Below are 19,127 nucleotides of genomic sequence, written 5' to 3'. Positions count from 1 at the left end.
GGGTTTTAGTTTTCAGAAATAAGAACATACACATTTAAAATACATCTAATTTTATTATCAATATTTGATTTTTTTTAATAAAGTTGGGTTTTCTTTTTACAGAAATAAGAACATCCACGTTTAAAATACATCTGATTTTATTAATAATGTTTGATTTTTTAATAAAGTTGCGTTTTAGTATTCGGAAATAAGAACATCCAAGTTTAAAATACATTTGATTTTATTAATAAAATCTGATTTTTTAATAAAGCTGGGTTTTAGTTTTCAGAAATAAGAACATCCACGTTTAAAATAGATCCGATTTTATTATTAATATTTGATTTTTTTAATAAATATGGGTTTTCTTTTTACAGAAATAAGAACACCCACGTTTAAAATCCATCTGATTTTATTAATAATATTTGATTTCTTTTAATAAAGTTGGGTTTTTGTTTTCAGAAATAAGAACACCCACGTTTAAAATACATCTGATTTTATTAATAATGTTTGATTTTCTAATAAAGTTGGGTTTTAGCATTCGGCAATAAGAACATCCACGTTTAAAATACATCTGATTTTATTAATAATATTTGATTTTTTAATAAAGTTGGGTTTTAGTTTGCAGAAATAAGAACATCCAAGTTTAAAATACATTTGATTTATTAATAATATCTGATTTTTTTCATAAAGCTGGGTTTTAGTTTTGAGAAATAAGAGCATCCACGTTTAAAATACGTCTGATTTTATTATTAATATTTGATTTTTTTAATAAAGGTGGGTTTTCTTTTTACAGAAATAAGAACACCCACGTTTTAAATACATCTGATTTTTTTAATACTACTACTACTACTAACAACTCACCGCAGCACCAGGCCGCCTGAGGTCAACACAGCTACGTACGCTCCTCCTCCTCCCCAATCTATTCAGAGCCTCCCTTTTTACACCAGCCCACGAAGTTCCCATTTCCTTTAAATCTTTCTTTATGACGTCCTCCCACCCTAGACGGGGACGACCTGCTTGCCGTTTAGCCCTAGATGGTTGGCCGAAAAGGACAATCTTCGGCAATCTGTCATCCTTCATCCGCACAACGTGCCCTAGCCATCTCAACCTTTATTTCATTATAGCCCTAGAGAGCGGTATTAAACCACATTTTTCGTATAGCAGAACAATCCTTAAGCAATTTCTCTGGAAAACATCTAGCAATTCTTCATCCGCTTTTCGGAGAGTCCATGCTTCAGAGCCATATTTGACCACTGTCATCACTGTAGCTTCTAATATTCTAATCTTGGTTTGCAGACTTATCTTCCTTTTCTTCCAGACTATTTTTAACTGTGAAAAAACACCCTGAGCCTTGGCTATCCTATATTTAACATTTTCACTGCTCCCACCATCTTTACTAATAATACTACCAAGGTAAGTGAAGCTGCCCACCTGATCAATCTTTTCATTACCCAACGTTACCTTTTCATCTTCACTTATTCCTAAACTTAGTGACTTAGTCTTCCTAACATTAATTTTCAAACCAATTCTAGCACCCTGAACTCGCAAAACCTCTAAAACTTCCTTCATTTTGCTCATACTTTCATCTAGGATACTTAAATCATCAGCATAATCAATGTCCAGGAGAGTTTTCCCTCCCCATTTGATTCCATGGTCTCCCATTGCCTTTGCTGTGCTCCTTAAAATAAAGTCCATAAAAATAATCCATACCAAGGGAGATATAACACAACCCTGCTTAACTGTTGATTTAATGCAAAACCAGCTGCTAACCTCATTTCCTACCTTAACCGTAGCACTGTTATTCTTGTACAAAGTACTAATAACTTTAGCATATTTGTCTGGTATAACATAGAAGGATAAAACATTTAGTAAAGATCCTCTACTGATAAAATCAAACGCCTACTCGTAATATATAAAAATGAAGACCAAAGGTGTTTGACAATTCAGGCACTTCTCAATTATTAGCCTAAGAGTGAAAATTTGGTCGACACACCCTCTACCTTTTCTAAAACCGCACTGCTTTTCTCTTAAAACTTCGTCTACAGCATCTCTCAGTCTAAAAAGTATCATATTACTAAGTAATTTACTACCTACAGAGACCAGACTAATGCCTCGATAATTACCACACTCACTTCTATCACCTTTCTTATAAATTGGCTTAATTAAGGTTTTCCTAAAATCGTTAGGTACTTCCCCTTTTTCAAAAATCCTATTCATAATCTTCAGTAACTAATTTCTAACCTCCGAGCCACCATATTTAAGAAACTCATTTACCACCCTATCCGCACCTGGAGCCTTATTATTTTTTAATCCTTTTAGTACTGTTGCTAATTCTTCCTCACAAAACAAATCTTCCTTCACATCCAAGGTATCACAAACTTTTTCATTTTCCTCTATATTTTTTCCTGCGACTCTATCACGGTTTAGGAAATTCTCAAAATGTTCGGCCCATCTCTCTTTAGTCTTTTCCTTATCGCTAATTTTGGCCCCATTCCTATCTTTAACTGGGCCAAATCCGGATTGACTACTCCCTCTCATTTTGTTAACATGCCAGTACAATATTTTACTGTTATGCCGTCTAGCTGCATCTTCCAGATCCTCGGCAATTTTATCCATGGCCTCCACTTCACACCTCCTTAGTTCATATTTTAATGATTTCTCCACTTTCTTTACATTTCTTTTGTTTTCATACGATCTATCACTCAGATAATTCTTGTACAAGTCATTTTTGCTTTCTATTAAACATGAAGCTTTTTGACTAATATTCTTAGCTGCAGTTCTAGCTTTTTTCCTAATACGCCTTCAGCAACTTCAGTAGAAATGACCCTATAACTCGTGACGGGAGTCCAAATATGGGCATAGCCTCCCTAGGGAGAACACGTGGTTAATGGGGTCAATGACCTCTTTCTCCATGGTCTCTTTCTCCAGGTGTGTTTTTGGCACGCTCTCAGCGAATGTTACGAGTTTCCAGGAATTTGAAACACCTGTACTGTCGACCTTAATTCACTTATCGTGAATCAATAATTCCCCTTAGAAACAAAAAATTAATTCCCCTTTCTTGACAGATCAATCAACCAATGACATCATCTGTCATAATTTAAAAATTTTCGCCTAGAAACGATTCTCCAGGAATATATCCAAGTCATTAATGTCTTTGCCTCGGAAACAACTCTACTGGTCGAACTCCAAAAGATATTAATAACCAAACGCCATGGAAACAATTCTCCAAGAAACATCTTAGAGATGAATTGTTTTAGCGCGGGAATCAGGTTTCTTAGTAATTCGAAATTTGTCAGCGAAGAGATGCCAAACAAAAGGAACACGCTGAAATTACGTTTAGGGATTATTTGGGTGAAGCCGTTTTAGCCATTTTATGGAATTATTTCGGCGAAACAGTTAGAGACATTTTAAAAGATGATTTAAAAGATGATTTTAGAAGAGAATTTAAGGGTGAAACTCTGTGGTCGTTATAATAAACAAGTTGTATTTTAAGAGTGTCGTGAGGTCCCCTACCCCAACCCCAAAGGGTTCCAATCCCCCTACCCCTACCCCGAAGGAAGCCCCCGGTACTCAAAGGTCCCCCAACCTCCCAAAGGGCCCCCGGATCCCCAAACGCCCTCCCCGAGCCCCCAAAGGTCCTCCCCGGTCCTCAAAGGTCCCCCAGGCTCCCAAAGGGCCCCCGGACCCCCAAAGGCCCTCACCTGGTCCCCAAAGGTCCACCGGACCCCCAAAGGCCCTCCCCCGGTCCTCAAAGGTCCCCCAGGCTCCCAATGGGCCCCCGGACCCCCAAAGGCCCTCCCATAGTCCCCAAAGGTCCACAGGAATCCCAAAGGGCCATCTGGCCCTAAAAGGCCCCCCAGACCCCCAAAGGCCCTCACCCGGTCCCCAAAGGTCCACCGGGCGCCCAAAGGACCAATCGGCCCTCAAGTGCCCCCAGACCCCCAAAGACCCCCCCAGACCCCCAAAGGCCCTCCCCAGACCCCCAAAGGCCCTCCCCGGACCTCCAAAGGCCCTCCCACAGTCCCCAAAGGTCCACAGGGCTCCCAAAGGGCACACACGGCCCTAAAGGGCCCCCGACCCCCAAAGGGCCCCCGGCGCCCCAAAGGCCCCTGAACCCCCATTTTTTAATACTTTTTTATGGGTTTATTATATCTTTTCGGAACAAGCTCTTTCCTTAATGTCGTTCCTAAACCCATTTTACAAGTTGAAGTACCAATCCTCTACACCCACAACTATACAATACAGCTTTTTGTATAAATCATCACCAAGATATACATTCCAAATGAAATGTCAGAGCAAGTGGCTTTCTCAATGTCCCTCCTAAACCCAAATTGAAATAATTATCTTTTTCAACAGAATCAATAATGTACATCTTTTAGGATACCTCAACAAAATTAAATACTTTCAAATAAAAAATAACAACAATTGACTTTCTTAATGTACCTCCTCAACCCATGTTGAAGTACTTATCTTTTTCACCCAAAACTATACTTTACAGCTTTTAGGATACCTCAACAACAAGAAATACTTTTCAAAGACCATTTCAGAGCAATTTACTATCTTAATGTCCCTCCTAAATACCTATTGAAGTACTTATATCTTTAACCCAAAACTATAATTTACTGCTTTTATGATGCCTCAACACCAATAAATACTTTTAAAATGTAATTTCAGAGCACGTTCCTTTCTTAATGTCACTCCTAAACCCCTGTTGACATATCTATCTTTTTCACCCAAAACTATACTTAACAGCTTTTAGGATACCTCAACACCAAGAAATACTTTTCAAAGACCATTTCAGAGCAAGTTACTTTCTTAATGTCCCTCCTAAACCCATATTGAAGTACTTATTCTTTAATCCCTAACCTAGCATTTACAGCTTTTATGATACCTCAACACCTTAAAATACTTGTCTTAGGCCATTTTAGGGAAAGTTATTTTCTCATTTTACCTCCTGAACCCATGTTGACGGCCTCATCTTTTTCACAAGAAACTCTACAGTACAGCATTTAGGATTCCTCAACACCAAGAAATACTTTTCAAAGACCATTTCAGAGCAAGTTACTTTCTTAATGTCCCTCCTAAACCCATTTTACAAGTTGAAGCACTTATCTTTTTCTCCCAAAACTATACTTTAAAGCTTTTAGTATACCTCAGAACAAAGAAATACTTTTCAAAGGCAATTTTAGAGCAAGTTACTTTCTTAATGTCCCTCCTAAACCCATATTGAAGTACTTATCTTTTTCACCCGCAACTATACTTTACAGCTTTTAGGATACCTCAACACCAAGAAATACTTTCCAAAGACCATTTCAGAGCAAGTTACTTTCTTAATGTCCCTCCTAAACCCATATTGAAGTACTCATCTCTTTCAACCTAAACTATACTTTAAAGCTTTTAGGATACCTCAACACCAAGAAATACTTTTCAAAGACTATTTCAGAGGAATTTACTTTCTTAATGTCTCCTACTATACACATTTTCCAACTTGAAGTACTTATCTTTTTCTTAAACAACTCTAGTGTACATATTTTTGGATACCTCAACACCAATAAATACTTTACAAAGACCATTTCAGATCAATTTAATTTCTCAATTTCCCTCCTAACTACATTTTGAAGTACTTATCTTTTTCACCCAAAACTTTATATTAATGCTTTTTTTATAACTAAGCATAATGATCTACTTTTCTAAGACATTTTACCAGCAATTGCCTTTACTACCGTCACTCATCAACACCTTTTTACTCTCTTAAATTTTTCACCCAAAAGTATACTTTACAGCTTTTAGGATACCTCAACACCAAGAAATACTTTCCAAAGACCATTTCAGAGCAAGTTACTTTCTTAATGTCACTCCTACACCCAAGCTGAAGTACTTGTCTTTTTCAACAAACTCTAGACATCTTTGTGGATGCCTTAACACCATGAAAAACTTTTCAAATGTAATTTAGGTTATAGTTCAGTTTTAATATTAATCCAAAATCTAATTAAAATTAATAATATATTTCACCCAAAACTATACTGTACAGCTTTTAGGATACCTCAACACCAAGAAATACTTTTCAAAGACCATTTCAGAGCAAGCTACTTTCTTAATGTCCCTCCTAAACCAATGTTGAAGTACTTATCTTTTTCTCCCAAAACTATACTTTACAGCTTTTTGAATGCTCCAACACCAGGCAATACCTTTCAAAAAGCATTTCAGAGCAACTTCTTTTCTTAATGTCCCTCCTAAACCCATGTTGAAGTACTTATCTTTATTACCCACAATTTTACTTTACAGCTTTTAGGATACCTCAACACCAAGAAACACTTTTCAAAGACCATTTCAGAGCAAGTTACTTTCTTAATGTCCCTAATAAACCCATGTTGAAGTACTTATCTTTTTCACACATAAATATACAGCTTTTAGGATACCTCAACACTAAGAAATACTTTTCAAAGACCATTTCAGAGCAAGTTACTGTCTTAATGTCCCTCCTAAACCCAAGTTGAATTACTTATCTTTTTCACCCAAAAACTATACTTTACAGCTTTTAGGATGCCTCAATACCAAGAAATACTTTTTAAAGACCATTTGAGAGCAAGTTACTTTCTTAATGTTCCTCCTAAACCCATGTTGAAGTACTTATCTTTTTCTCCCAAAACTATACTTTACAGCTTTTTGAATGCTCCAACACCAGGCAATACCTTTCAAAAAGCATTTCAGAGCAACTTCTTTTCTTAATGTCCCTCCTAAACCCATGTTGAAGTACTTATCTTTTTCACCCAAAACATTACATTACAGCTTTTCGCATACCTCAACACCCAGCAATACTTTTCAAAGGGCATTTCAGCACAAGTTCTTTTCACAATGTCCCTCCTAAACCAATTTTACAAGTTGAAGCATCCATTCTTTTCACCCAAAACTTTACTTTACAGCTTTTTGTATACCTCAACACCAAGAACTACCTTTCAAAAGGCATTTGAGAGCAACATCTTTTCTTAATGTCCTTTCTAAACCCATTTTCCAGCTTGAAGTACCCAACTTTTTCACCCAGAACTATACTTTACAGCTTTTTGAATGCCCACAACACCAAGCAATACTTTTCAAAAGGCATTTCAGAGCAAGTTCCTTTCTTAATGTCCCTCCTAAACCAATTTTATAAGTTGAAGCATCCATCCTTTTCACTCACAACTTTACTTTACAGCTTTTTGGATGCCTCAACACCAAGAAATACCATTCAAAAGACATTTCAGAGCAACTTCTTTTCTTAATGTCCCTTCTAAACCCATTTTCCAACTTGAAGAACCCATCCTTTTCACCCACAACTTTACTTTACAACTTTTTTGATACCTCAACACCAAGCAATACTTTTCAAAAGGCATTTCAGAGCAAGTTTCTTTCTTAATGTCCCTCCTAGACCCATTTTACAAGTTGAAGCCTCCATCCTTTTCACCCACAATTTTACTTTATAGCTTTTTCGTTCTTTTGAATGTGCTTTTACCATGTATAACTTTTCAAAGACATTTCGGATCAACTTCTTTTCATAAAGTCCCTACTAAACCCATTTTACAAATTGAAGTACCAATCCTTTTCACCCACAACTTAACTTTACCGCTTTTTGAAAGCTCCAACATAAAGCACTACTTTCCAAAGACATTTCAGAACAAGTTCTATTCTTAGTGACCGTCTTAAACCCATTTTACAAATTGAAGTACCCATACTTTTCACCCACAACTTTACTTTACAGCTTTTTGAATGCTCCAACACCAAGCAATACTTTTCAAAGGGCATTTCAGAATAAGTTCTTTTCTTAATGTCCTTCCTAAACCCATTTTACAAGTTTAAGTACCCATCCTTTACAGCCAACACCAAGAAATACTTTTCAAAAGGCATTTCACAACAAGTTCCTTTCTTAATATCCCTCCTAAACCCATTTTACAAGTAAAAGTACTCATGCTTTTCACCACAATTTTATTTTACAACTTTTTTTCTTAATGTCCCTCCTAAACCCAATTTACAAGTTGAATAACCCAACTTTTTGACACACAACTATACTTCACACCTTTTTGAATGCCCACAACACCAAGCAATACTTTTCAAAAGGCATTTCAGAACAAGATATTTTCTTAATGTTCTTCCTAAACCCATTTTACAAGTTGAAGTTCCCAGCCTTTTCATCCGCAACTATACTTTACAGCTTTTTGAATGCCACAACATCAAGCAATACTTTTCAAAGACATTTCAGAACAAGTTCTTTTCTTAATGTTCCTCTTAACCCATTTTACAAGTTGAAGTACCCATCCTTTTCCCCCACAACTTTGCTTTACAGCTTTTTCAATGATACAACACCTAGCAATATTTTTTAAAAGGCACTCTAGGGTCATGTCTTTTCTTAACGTCCTTCTTAGATCCACTCTACAAGTTGAAGGACCCATCTTCTTCTCCAAAACTTAACGTTACAATTTTTTTTCTTAATACCCATAATATAACCAATTTACAAGTTTAATTACCCAACATTTTCACCCAGAACTATACTTCACCGCTTTTTTAATACCCTCAACACCAAGCAATACTTTTTTCAGAACAAGTTCTTTTCTTAATGTCCATCCTAAACCCATTTTACAAGTTGAGGTACCCATCCTTTTCACCACAACTTTACTTTACAACTTTTGTGCACGCCACAATATCATACAAGTTTCCACTTACGTTCAGTTTTTTTTTTGCACGCCACAATATCATGCAAGTTTCCACTTCAGTTCAGATTTTTCTCAAAGAGATAAAAAAAATAAAATACTGTTCCAAATATTTCATAGAAGATAGAAAGTTCAATCATCTTCTGAATTTCATTAAAGAAATTAAAGTTCAATTCTAATTTCTCCAAAGAAAATAAAAATCTTCCACTTCAGTTCTTAATTTCACATAGACACAATAACACTTTAAGTTCCATTCGACCATTTTCTATAGAAGATAGAAAAACCACCTCCATAGTTGTGAATATTTTACTGGAAGACAAAAATTTTTTCTTAAATTTTAAACTTTCTCAACAAAATGAAGGATAATTAAAGTTATTGTGGTCACGCAAGATTCCACTTCAGTTCAGATCTTTATCAAAGAGATGAAGAAATTTAAAATACTGTTCCAAATTTTTCATAGAAGATAGAAATTCAAGCTATCTTCTGAATTTTATTAAAGAACTCACAGTTCAATTTTAATTTCTCCAAAGAAAATAAAAATCTTCCACTTCAGTTCTTAATTTCACAAAGGCACATGGAAATTTAAAGTTCTATTTGAAGTTTCCAAATGAAGTGAAGAAAAGTTCAAGCTCTCTTCTGAATTTTCTCAATGAAAAAGAAATTAGTTATTGATCAATTCTATTTTTCCTAATAATATAAAAAGGTTCCACTTCAGTTCAGATATTTCCCCAAAGACATAAATTTAAAATTCTCCTCCAAATTTTTTGTAGAAGATAGAAAAAGTTACACATTGATCGCGAATATTTCACTATGAAGATAAGGAGCTGCTTTTCTCATTGATGTGAAGAAAAGTTCAAGTTCTTTTCCTAACTATCCATATGAAAAGAAATAAGTTACAGATCAATTCTATTTTTCAAGAAAAAATAAATATTTTCCACTTCAGTTCAGATTTTTCTCAAAGAGATGGAAAAATTTAAAATTACTGTTCTAAATTTTTCATAGAAAAGAAATAAGTTACAGATCAATTCTTTTTTTCAAGAAAAAATAAAAATTTTCCACTTCAGTTCAGATTTTTCTCAAAGAGATGGAGAAATTTTAAATTACTGTTCTAAATGTTTGATAGAAGATACAAAAATTTATACTTTGATCATGATAAGTTAACTCAAGTCAGAATTTTATTAAAGAACTTACTGTTCAATTCTAATTTCTCCAGAGAAAAATAAAAATCTTCCACTTCAGTTCTTTATTTCACAAAGACACAAAGAAATTTAAAGTTCTCTTCTGAATTTTCGTAGAGAAAAGAAAAAAGTTGTATTTTAATTCTAATTTTATTTCAAAGGAAATAAAAAATCTACAACTTTTTAATAAACATTCTAAGCGCTTAACATGCTAACTTTTCATAAGACAATAGAAATATATCAAAGTAATGCATAAAATATTTTTATTGAAGTAACAACATGTAGTAACAACATAAAAATACAAAGTCGACCTGGGGAGATTTTCTGGCGAGTATGGTTAGGTTAGGTTAGGTTAGACTAGATTAAGTTAGGTTAGATTAGGTTAGGTTAAGTCAGGTTAGGTAAGTTATGTTAGGTTAGCTAAGTTAGGTTAGGTTAGCTAGTAAACATCTCTCCATGTTTAAGTTAGGTTAGGCTAGATTAAATTATGTTAGGTTAAGTTAGGTTAGGTTAGCCTACGTACGCGCGCGTACGTAGGCTAACCTAACCTAACTTAACCTAACATAATTTTGTTACTTGAACTTGAACTTTTCTTCACATCAATGAGAAAAGTAGCTCCTTATCTTCATAGTGAAATATTCACGATCAATGTGTAACTTTTTCTATCTTCTACAAAAAATTTGGAGGAGAATTTTAAATTTATGTCTTTGGGGAAATATCTGAACTGAAGTGGAACCTTTTTATATTATTAGGAAAAATAGAATTGATCAATAAATAATTTCTTTTTCATTGAGAAAATTCAGAAGAGAGCTTGAACTTTTCTTCACTTCATTGAGAAACTTCAAATAGAACTTTAAATTTCCTTGTGTCTTTGTGAAAATAAGAACTGAAGTGGAAGATTTTTTTTTTATGGAGAAATTAGAATTGAACTGTAAGTTCCTTAATAAAATTCAGAAGATAACTTGAACTTTCTATCTTCTATGAAAAATTTGGAACAGTATTTTAAATTTTTTCCTCTCCTTGAGAAAAATTTGAACTGAAGTGGAATCTTGCATGATGACTAGAACTTGAACTTTTCTTCACTTCGTTAAGAAAGCTTAAAATTGAAGTAGAATTTTTTATCTTCCGGGAAAATATTCACAACTATGGTATAACTTTTTCTATCTTCTACGGAAAAATTTCAAATTGAACTTTAAATTTCCTTGTGTCTTTGTGAAATTAAGTACTGAAGTGGAAGATTTTTATTTTCTTTGGAGAAATCAGAATTGAACTGTAAGATCTTTAATAAAATTCAGAAGATAACTTGAACTTTCTATCTTCTATGAAAAATTTGGAACAGTATTTTAATTTTTTCATCTCTCTGAGAAAAATCTGAACTGAAGTGGAAACTTGCATGATATTGTGGCATGTACAAAAAAAAATCTGAACAGAAGTGGAAATTTGTCTGGTATTCTGGCGTGCACGAAAGTTGTAAAGTAAAGTTGTGATGAAAAGGATGGGTACCTCAACTTGTAAAATGGGTTTAGGAGGAACATTAAGAAAAGAACTTGTTCTGAAATGCCTTTCGAAAAGTCTTGATTGCTGTTTGGGTATTCAAAAAGCGGTGAAGTATATTTCTGGGTGAAAAGGATGGGTACTTCAATTTGTAATATGGTAAGATTAGAGGCATTAAAAGAAAAAACTGTAACGTTAAGATTTGGTAAAGAAAATGGGTACTTCAACTTGTAGAATGGGTCTAGTAGGGACATTAAGAGAGGAAATGGTTCTAGAATGTCTTTTAAAATGTATTTCTTTGTGTTGTAGCATTCAAAAAGCAGTAAAGCAAAGTTTTGGGGGAGAAGGATGGGTACTTCAACTTGTAAAATGGGTTTAGGAGGGACATTAAGAAATGGACTTGTTCTGAAATGTTTTTGAAAAGTAGTGCTTGATGTTGTGGCAATCAAAAATATTTAAAGTATAGTTGCGGATGAAAAATCTTGGAACTTCAACTTGTAAAATGGGTTTAGGAAGGAAATTAAGAAAAATAACTTGTTGTGAAATGTCTTTTGAAAAGTATTCCTTGGCGTTATGGGCATTCAAAAAGCTGTGAAGTATAGTTCTGGGTGAAAAAGTTGGGTTCTTCAACTTGTAAAATGGGTTTAGGAGGGACATTAAGAAAAAAAGTTGGAAAGTAAAGTTGTGGTGAAAAGCATGAGTACTTCTACTTGTAAAATGGGTTTAGGAGGGATATTAAGAAAGGAACTTGTTGTTAAATGCCTTTTGAAAAGTATTTCTTGGTGTTGGCTGTAAAGGATGGGTACTTAAACTTGTAAAATGGGTTTAGGAAGGACATTAAGAAAAAAAATTGTTCTGAAATACCCTTTGAAAAGTATTGCTTGGTGTTGGAGCATTCAAAAAGCTGTAAAGTAAAGTTGTGGGTTAAAATGTTGGGTACTTCAATTTTTAAAATGGGTTGAAGACGGTCAATAAGAAAACAACTTGTTCTAATATCTCTTTGAAAAGTATAGCTTGATGATGGAGCATTCAAGAAGATGTAAAGTAATGTTGTGGGTGAAAAGGATGGGTCCTACAAATTGTAAAATTGGTTTAGGATGGACATTATGAAAAGAACTTGTTCTGAAATGTCTTTGAAAAGTATTGCATGGTATTGGCGCATTCAAAAGAACCAAAAAGCTGTAAAGTAAAGTTTTGGATTAAAAGGACAAATGCTTTAAGTTGTAAAATGAGTTTAGGAAGGACTTTAAGAAAGGAACTTGCTCTGAAATGCCCTTTGAAAAGTATTTCTTGGTGTTGAGGTATCCAAAAAGTTGTGGGTGAAAAGGATGGGTACTTCAAGTTGGAAAATAGGTTTAGAAGGGACATTAAGAAAAGAGGTTGCTCTGAAATGCCTTTTGAATGGTATTTCTTGGTGTTGAGGCATCCAAAAAGCTGTAAAGTAAAATTGTGAGTGAAAAGGCTGGATGCTTCAACTTATAAAATTGGTTTAGGAGGGACATTAAGAAAGGAACTTGCTCTGAAATGCCTTTTGAAAAGTATTGCTTGGTGTTGTGGGCATTCAAAAAGCTGTAAAGTAAAGTTGTGGGTGAAAAAGTTGGGTACTTCAAGCTGGAAAATGGGTTTAGAAGGGATATTAAGAAAAGATGTTGCTCGGAAATGACTTTTGAATGGTAGTTCCTGGTGTTGAGGTATCCAAAAAGCTGTAAAGTAAAGTTTTGGGTGAAAAGAATGGATGCTTCAACTTGTAAAATGGGTTTAGGATGGACATTATGAAAAGAACTTGTTCTGAAATGCCCTTTGAAAAGTATTGAATGGTGTTGAGGTATTCCAAAAGCTGTAAAGTAAAGTTGTGGGTGAAAAAGATAAGTACTTCAACATGGGTTTAGGAGGGACATTAAGAAAAGAAGTTGCTCTGAAATGCTTTTTGAAAGGTATTGCTTGGTGTTGGAGCATTCAAAAAGCTGTAAAGTATAGTTTTGGGAGAAAAAGATAAGTACTTCAAAATGGGTTTAGGAGGGACATTAAGAAAGTAACTTGCTCTGAAATGGTCTTTGAAAAGTATATCTTGGTGTTGAGGGATCCTAAAAGCTGTAAAGTATACTTTTGTTTGAAAATGATGAGTACTTCAACATGGGTTTAGGAGGGACATTAGGAAAGTAACTTGCTCTGAAATGGTCTTTGGAAAGTATTTCTTGGTGTTGAGGGAGCCTCACATCTGTAATGTATACTTTAGGATGAAAAAGATTAGTCAGTAATTTTGGGTTTATGAGGGAAAATAGGAAAGGAAATTGTTCTTAAATTGCCTTTGGAAATAATATATAGGTTTTGAGTTATCAACTAATATGTAATGTATACTTGTGGTTGAAAAAGATAAGTACTTCAACATGGGTTTAGGAGGGACATTAAGAAAGTAACTTGCTCTGAAATTGTCTTTAGAAAGTATTTCTTGGTTCTGAGTTATCTTTATATTTTTATATTTAAGTTGTGGAAGTAAAAGATAAGTAATGCAAAATAGGTTTTGGAAGGACATTAAGACAGAACTTGATCCGAAAGGGTCTTTTGAAAGAATTAAATGGTTTTATGTCATACTCAATGATGTAAAGTATAGTTGTGGGAGAAAAGGATGAGTAATTAAGCTTGGGTTTAGGAGTGACATTAAGAAAGTAACTGGCTCTGAAATGGTCTTTGAAAAGTGTTTCTTGGTGTTGAGGTATCCTAAAAGCTGTAAAGTAAAGTTTTGGGTGAAAAAGATAAGTACTTCAACATGGGTTTAGGAGGGACATTAAGAAAAGAAGTTGCTCTGAAATGCCTTTTGAAAGGTATTGCTTGGTGTTGGAGCATTCAAAAAGCTGTAAAGTATAGTTTTGGGTGAAAAAGATAAGTATCTCAACATGGGTTTAGGAGTGACATTAAGAAAGTCACTTATTCTGAAATGGTCTTTGAAAGTATTTCTTGGTGTTGAATTATCCTAAAAGCTTAAAAGTATAGTATTGGGTGAAAAAAGATAATTACTTCAACTTGGATTTAGGAGTGACATTAATACTGTATCGGGTTCTTAAAGGTTTAGATGTTAGCATTTCTTTGTTGATTTTTATACTATAATAATTAATGTTTAGAAGCGGGTTAAAAGGATGAGAACCTCAACATGTGTTTATTAGGGACATTGTGAAAGTAACTGTCTCTGACATGGTATTTGGACAGTATTTCTTGGTGTTGAGGTATCCTAAAAGCTGTAAAGTATAGTTGTGGGTGAAAAAGATAAGTACTTCAACATGGGTTTAGGAGGGACATTAAGAAAGGAACTTGCTCTGAAATTGTCTTTGAAAAGTATTTCTTGGTGTTGAGGTATCCTAAAAGCTGTAAAGTATAGTTTTGGGTGAAAAAGATAAGTAATTCCACATGGGTTTAGGAGGGACATTAAGAAAGTAACTTACTCTAAAATGGTCTTTGAAAAGTATTTCTTGGTGTTGAGGTATCAAAAAAGCTGTAAAGTATAGTTGTGGGAGAAAAATATAAGTACTTCCAGTTGGAAAATGGGTTTAGGAGGGACATTAAGAAAGTAACTTGCTCTGAAATGGTCTTTGAAAAGTATTTCTTGGTGTTGAGGTATCCTAAAAGCTGTAAAGTATAGTTTTGGGAGAAAAAGATGAGTACTTCAACATGGGTTTAGGAGGGACATTAAGAAAATAACTTGCTCTGAAATGGTCTTTGAAAAGTATTTCTTGGTGTTGAGGTATCCTAAAAGCTGTAAAGTATAGTTTTGTGTGAAAAAGATAAGTACTTAAAAATGGGTTTAGGAGGGACATTAAGAAAGTAACTTGCTCTGAAATAGTCTTTGATAAGTATTTTTTGGTGTTGAGGTATCCTAAAAGCTGTAAAGTATAGTTGTGGAAGAAAAAGATAATTACTTCAACTTGTAAAATGGGTTTAGGAGTGACATTAAGAAAGTAACTTTATCTTAAATGGTCTTTTAAAAGTATTTATTGGTGTTGAGGTATCCTAAAAGCTGTAAAGTATAGTTTTGTGTGAAAAAGATAAGTACTTCAACATGGGTTTAGGAGGGACATTAAGAAAGTAACTTGCTCTGAAATGGTCTTTGAAAAGTATTTCTTGGTGTTGATGTATCCTAAAAGCTGTAAAGTATAGTTTTGGGTGAAAAATATAAGTACTTCAACATGGGTTTAGGAGGGACAATAATAAAGGAACTTACTCTGAAATTGTCTTTGAAAAGTATATCTTGGTGTTGAGGCATCCTTAAAGCAGAAAAGTATAGTTTTGGTTGAAAGATATAAGTACTTCAACATGGGTTTAGGAGGGACATTAAGAAAGTAAACTGCTCTATAATTACCTTTGAAAGGCATTTCTTGGTGTTAAGGTATCCTACAAGCAGTAAAGTATAGTTTTGGGAGAAAAATATAAGTACTTCAACATGGGTTTAGGAGGGACATTAAGAAAGTAACTTGCTCTGAAATGGTCTTTGAAAAGTATTTCTTGATGTTGAGGTATCCTAAAAGCTGTAAAGTATACTTTTGGGTGAAAAAGATAAGTACTTCAACACGGGTTTAGGAGTGACATTAGGAAAGTAACTTGCTGTGAAATGGTCTTTGAAAAGTGTTTCTTGGTGTTGAGGCATCCTAAAAGCTGTAAAGTAAAATTGTGGGTGAAAAAGATAAGTACTTCAACATGGGTTGAGACTCGGTAAGACACTCAGTGTCTTACCGCAACTTAGCCTTATGCAACAGCTAGGTCTTATACCATATCTCAGCTTCCCAAGACAAAATAAAATTCGACCACGATTGAACCTTATGGCGCATCACCCTCCCCCTAGAATTCAATCCCTAAAAAAATATCAATCTTCTACTGCAACTTGGCTTCAAAACCCAATTGAATAAACTTTTTCTTCTTGGAATACATATTTGAATACAGGAAACTTTGAAATAATTATGATATGGACGTTCCTTTTGCAAAGCCTGATTAGCAAAATAGGTCTTATTTTCTAGGGGTAAGTTTTTTTTTTAACTTTCCATCTATTTAAAAATTGGACTACCACTTTTTTGCTTTTCAGAATAGATATCCAAGTGGCAAATTTAAGTAGAAATAAATTATTTATTTTTCTGTACCACATTTTAATTTAAGGCTCCTTCCAATCCTTTTTCTTATAAATTTTGAATTTCAAGATTTCGGCATGAAAATACAAGTGTTTCTTTGCTTTGAACTAAAGTGCTCGTTTGTGTTTTATTCTATATGTTTTTTTCCTTTTTCCCGGGTAGATTTCCTTTTTCACTTTGATTGCCAAAGAAACTACTCGCATATTTGAATATGAAACTAATAACATGAAATACTGTAAAAATCGTTTTGGATCTTGTCGCTTCAATTTCAAATACTTTATTCTGTTTCAGTAAAAATTCGTTTTTTGTAAGGGCAGCTACTTTACTTAAAATACATATCTCTGATTTGTGTAGATTGAAGAATTTTCTGTACAAGATCGTCAATGTTCTTTTCTTTGAGTAATTAAGTTTCAATTTTTATGCTTAGACCAGGGAAAGGATATTTAACTACGTTATTCAGTTACTAAATAAAAAGATCATGTTTTTTCTTTAAAGTAAAGAGTAGAGCTATGTCGTGATTAGAGCAAAAAAAACTAACATAAATTATAATGAATTATGAGCTAAAACTTAAAAGTTAAACTTAATACAGAATGAAATTAAATTGTACAAAAAATGAAAATGGAATTCCACTCAAACACAAAACGAAATGAAATTACTAGATATATAAACTGGAAAGCTGCCCCCTTGTACCTCAATTAAAGGTAAGAAAACAGATATTAAAAGACAGATATTAAAGTTAAAAGGAATAGATATGATACTTAATAGAAAATGAAACCAATAATGAACTTATAATAATAAAAAAAAAAGATCAATTCAAATTCAAAACGAACAGTAAATTGCAAGACATATGAACTGGGAAGTTGTCCCCGTTTTACGCTGATTAATTCGCGAGTGTCATTCGCGCTCTAGGGAAAGCAATATATATTTTAAGTAATTTTTCTTTGATCATTCTAACATTTAGAAATAACTAAATAATGAAATCTCTCTAAATTAATGAGATTGTATTACGAAAAAGATTAATTTACAAATAAAATTGTTTTTTTTAATATGTATATTTTCTTTTGCGTTATCTTGCTTGTTTTTGGAAGTTAAGTTTTAATTAATAACTCTATTTCATAAGTAATTTAAAAAATGATTTTATTTTATTTTTTTATAATGTGTTAGAGGTAATTAATTGGTTAAAAAAAGCAAAGGAAATAGAGGCAAAAGAACTGTTTTCCTACTTTAAAAATTTAGATAAACATGCGCTTGTACAAGATCGTAACAGCAATAACAACGCAAAAAAACAATTAACGTCCGAGGGCTAATCAGTTTTTACAAAAAATGGGGTATCCCTTCGCTTTTATTTTGTTTTAAAAATTCTAAACTCTGTTTTATTGAAAACAATATGCATTTTGAACAGTTTAGTTTTTATAGGGACATTTCTAATATTTGTTTCGGGGAGAGAGAAGGCGTTTTTGGGGAAAGGGTTCTTAAAAAAATACAAGTTGCATCAAAATTAGCTTATATGTATTTATGTAGTTATAATTTTTAAAGCATATTAAGCTTTTGGGCATGGTGGGGGGGGGGGGGGTAACAGCAATAACAACACAAAAAAACAATTAACGTCCCAGGGCTAATCAGTGTTTATAACAATTGGGGTATCCCTTCGCTTTTATTTTGTTTTAAAAATTCTAAACTCTATTTTATTGAAAACAATATGCGTTTTGAACAGTTTAGTTTTTATAGGGACATTTCTAATGTTTGTTTGGGGGAGAGAGAATGCTTTTTTGGGGAAAGGGTGCTTAAAAAAATACAACTTGCATCAAAATTGGCTTATATGTATTTATGTAGTTATAATTTTTAAAGCAGATTAAGCTTTTGGGCATGGGGGGGGGGGAGCTACAGTCTGATAACACCCTTCACTCTGGATAAAGACTTATGCTTTAATTTGAAAACATATATTTTGATAAAAATATTTTGATTAAATTGAAAACATACATTTTTTTTTTTGGCTTTTGATAATACGTAAATGAAACTCGTGCTGTGATTGGGTTACAGAGGGATATAATTCACACTTCTCAGTTCACATATCCAGTAAATTTTGTTCGTTTTTACATTGAGTTGAATATCAGTTGTTTTTTTTGATATATTATAAGTTGATTATTGTTTTCATATTTTATCAAGTCTAATATATCTGTTTCTTTTAACTTTAGTCTATGTTTTTTAATGTCCATTTTCTTAACTATAATTGGGTCACATGGGAGATGGCTTCCCAGTTTATATATTTTGTAATTTCTGTTCATTTTGAGTTTGAGTTGAATATCAGCTTCATTTTTGGTGCATTACAAGTTACGTTTAATTTTTAGTCCATTGTTCATTATAATTTCTGTTAATTTTTTCTCTTTTTTGGCTCTGCTTAAGACATAGCTTCTTATTATTTTTTGTTGTTGTTAATTCTTATATCCTTTTCTTCTAACATCTGTCGTCATTGTTCATTTTAATTTCTGTTAGTTGTTTTTACTCTGCTCAATACATAGCTTCGCACATTTAATAAAGCCTTGACATTATTCTTGGTTAAAAAGTTATTAATGGTATAGACATTATTCTTGGTTAAAAGTTATTCTTGGTTAAAAAGTTGTTGAAGATGTTTGTTTCAGAAGTAGAAATTTAAGCACGAAATATATTTCTTTGAAAAGCTTGAA

This window comes from Artemia sp. Qi Xiang Cuo, chromosome 4 (genome assembly GCF_049724085.1).
Source record: "Artemia sp. Qi Xiang Cuo chromosome 4, ASM4972408v1, whole genome shotgun sequence".
In the NCBI taxonomy this organism is placed as follows: Eukaryota; Metazoa; Arthropoda; class Branchiopoda; order Anostraca; family Artemiidae; genus Artemia; species Artemia sp. Qi Xiang Cuo.
Note: the sequence above shows the minus strand (reverse complement) of the source record.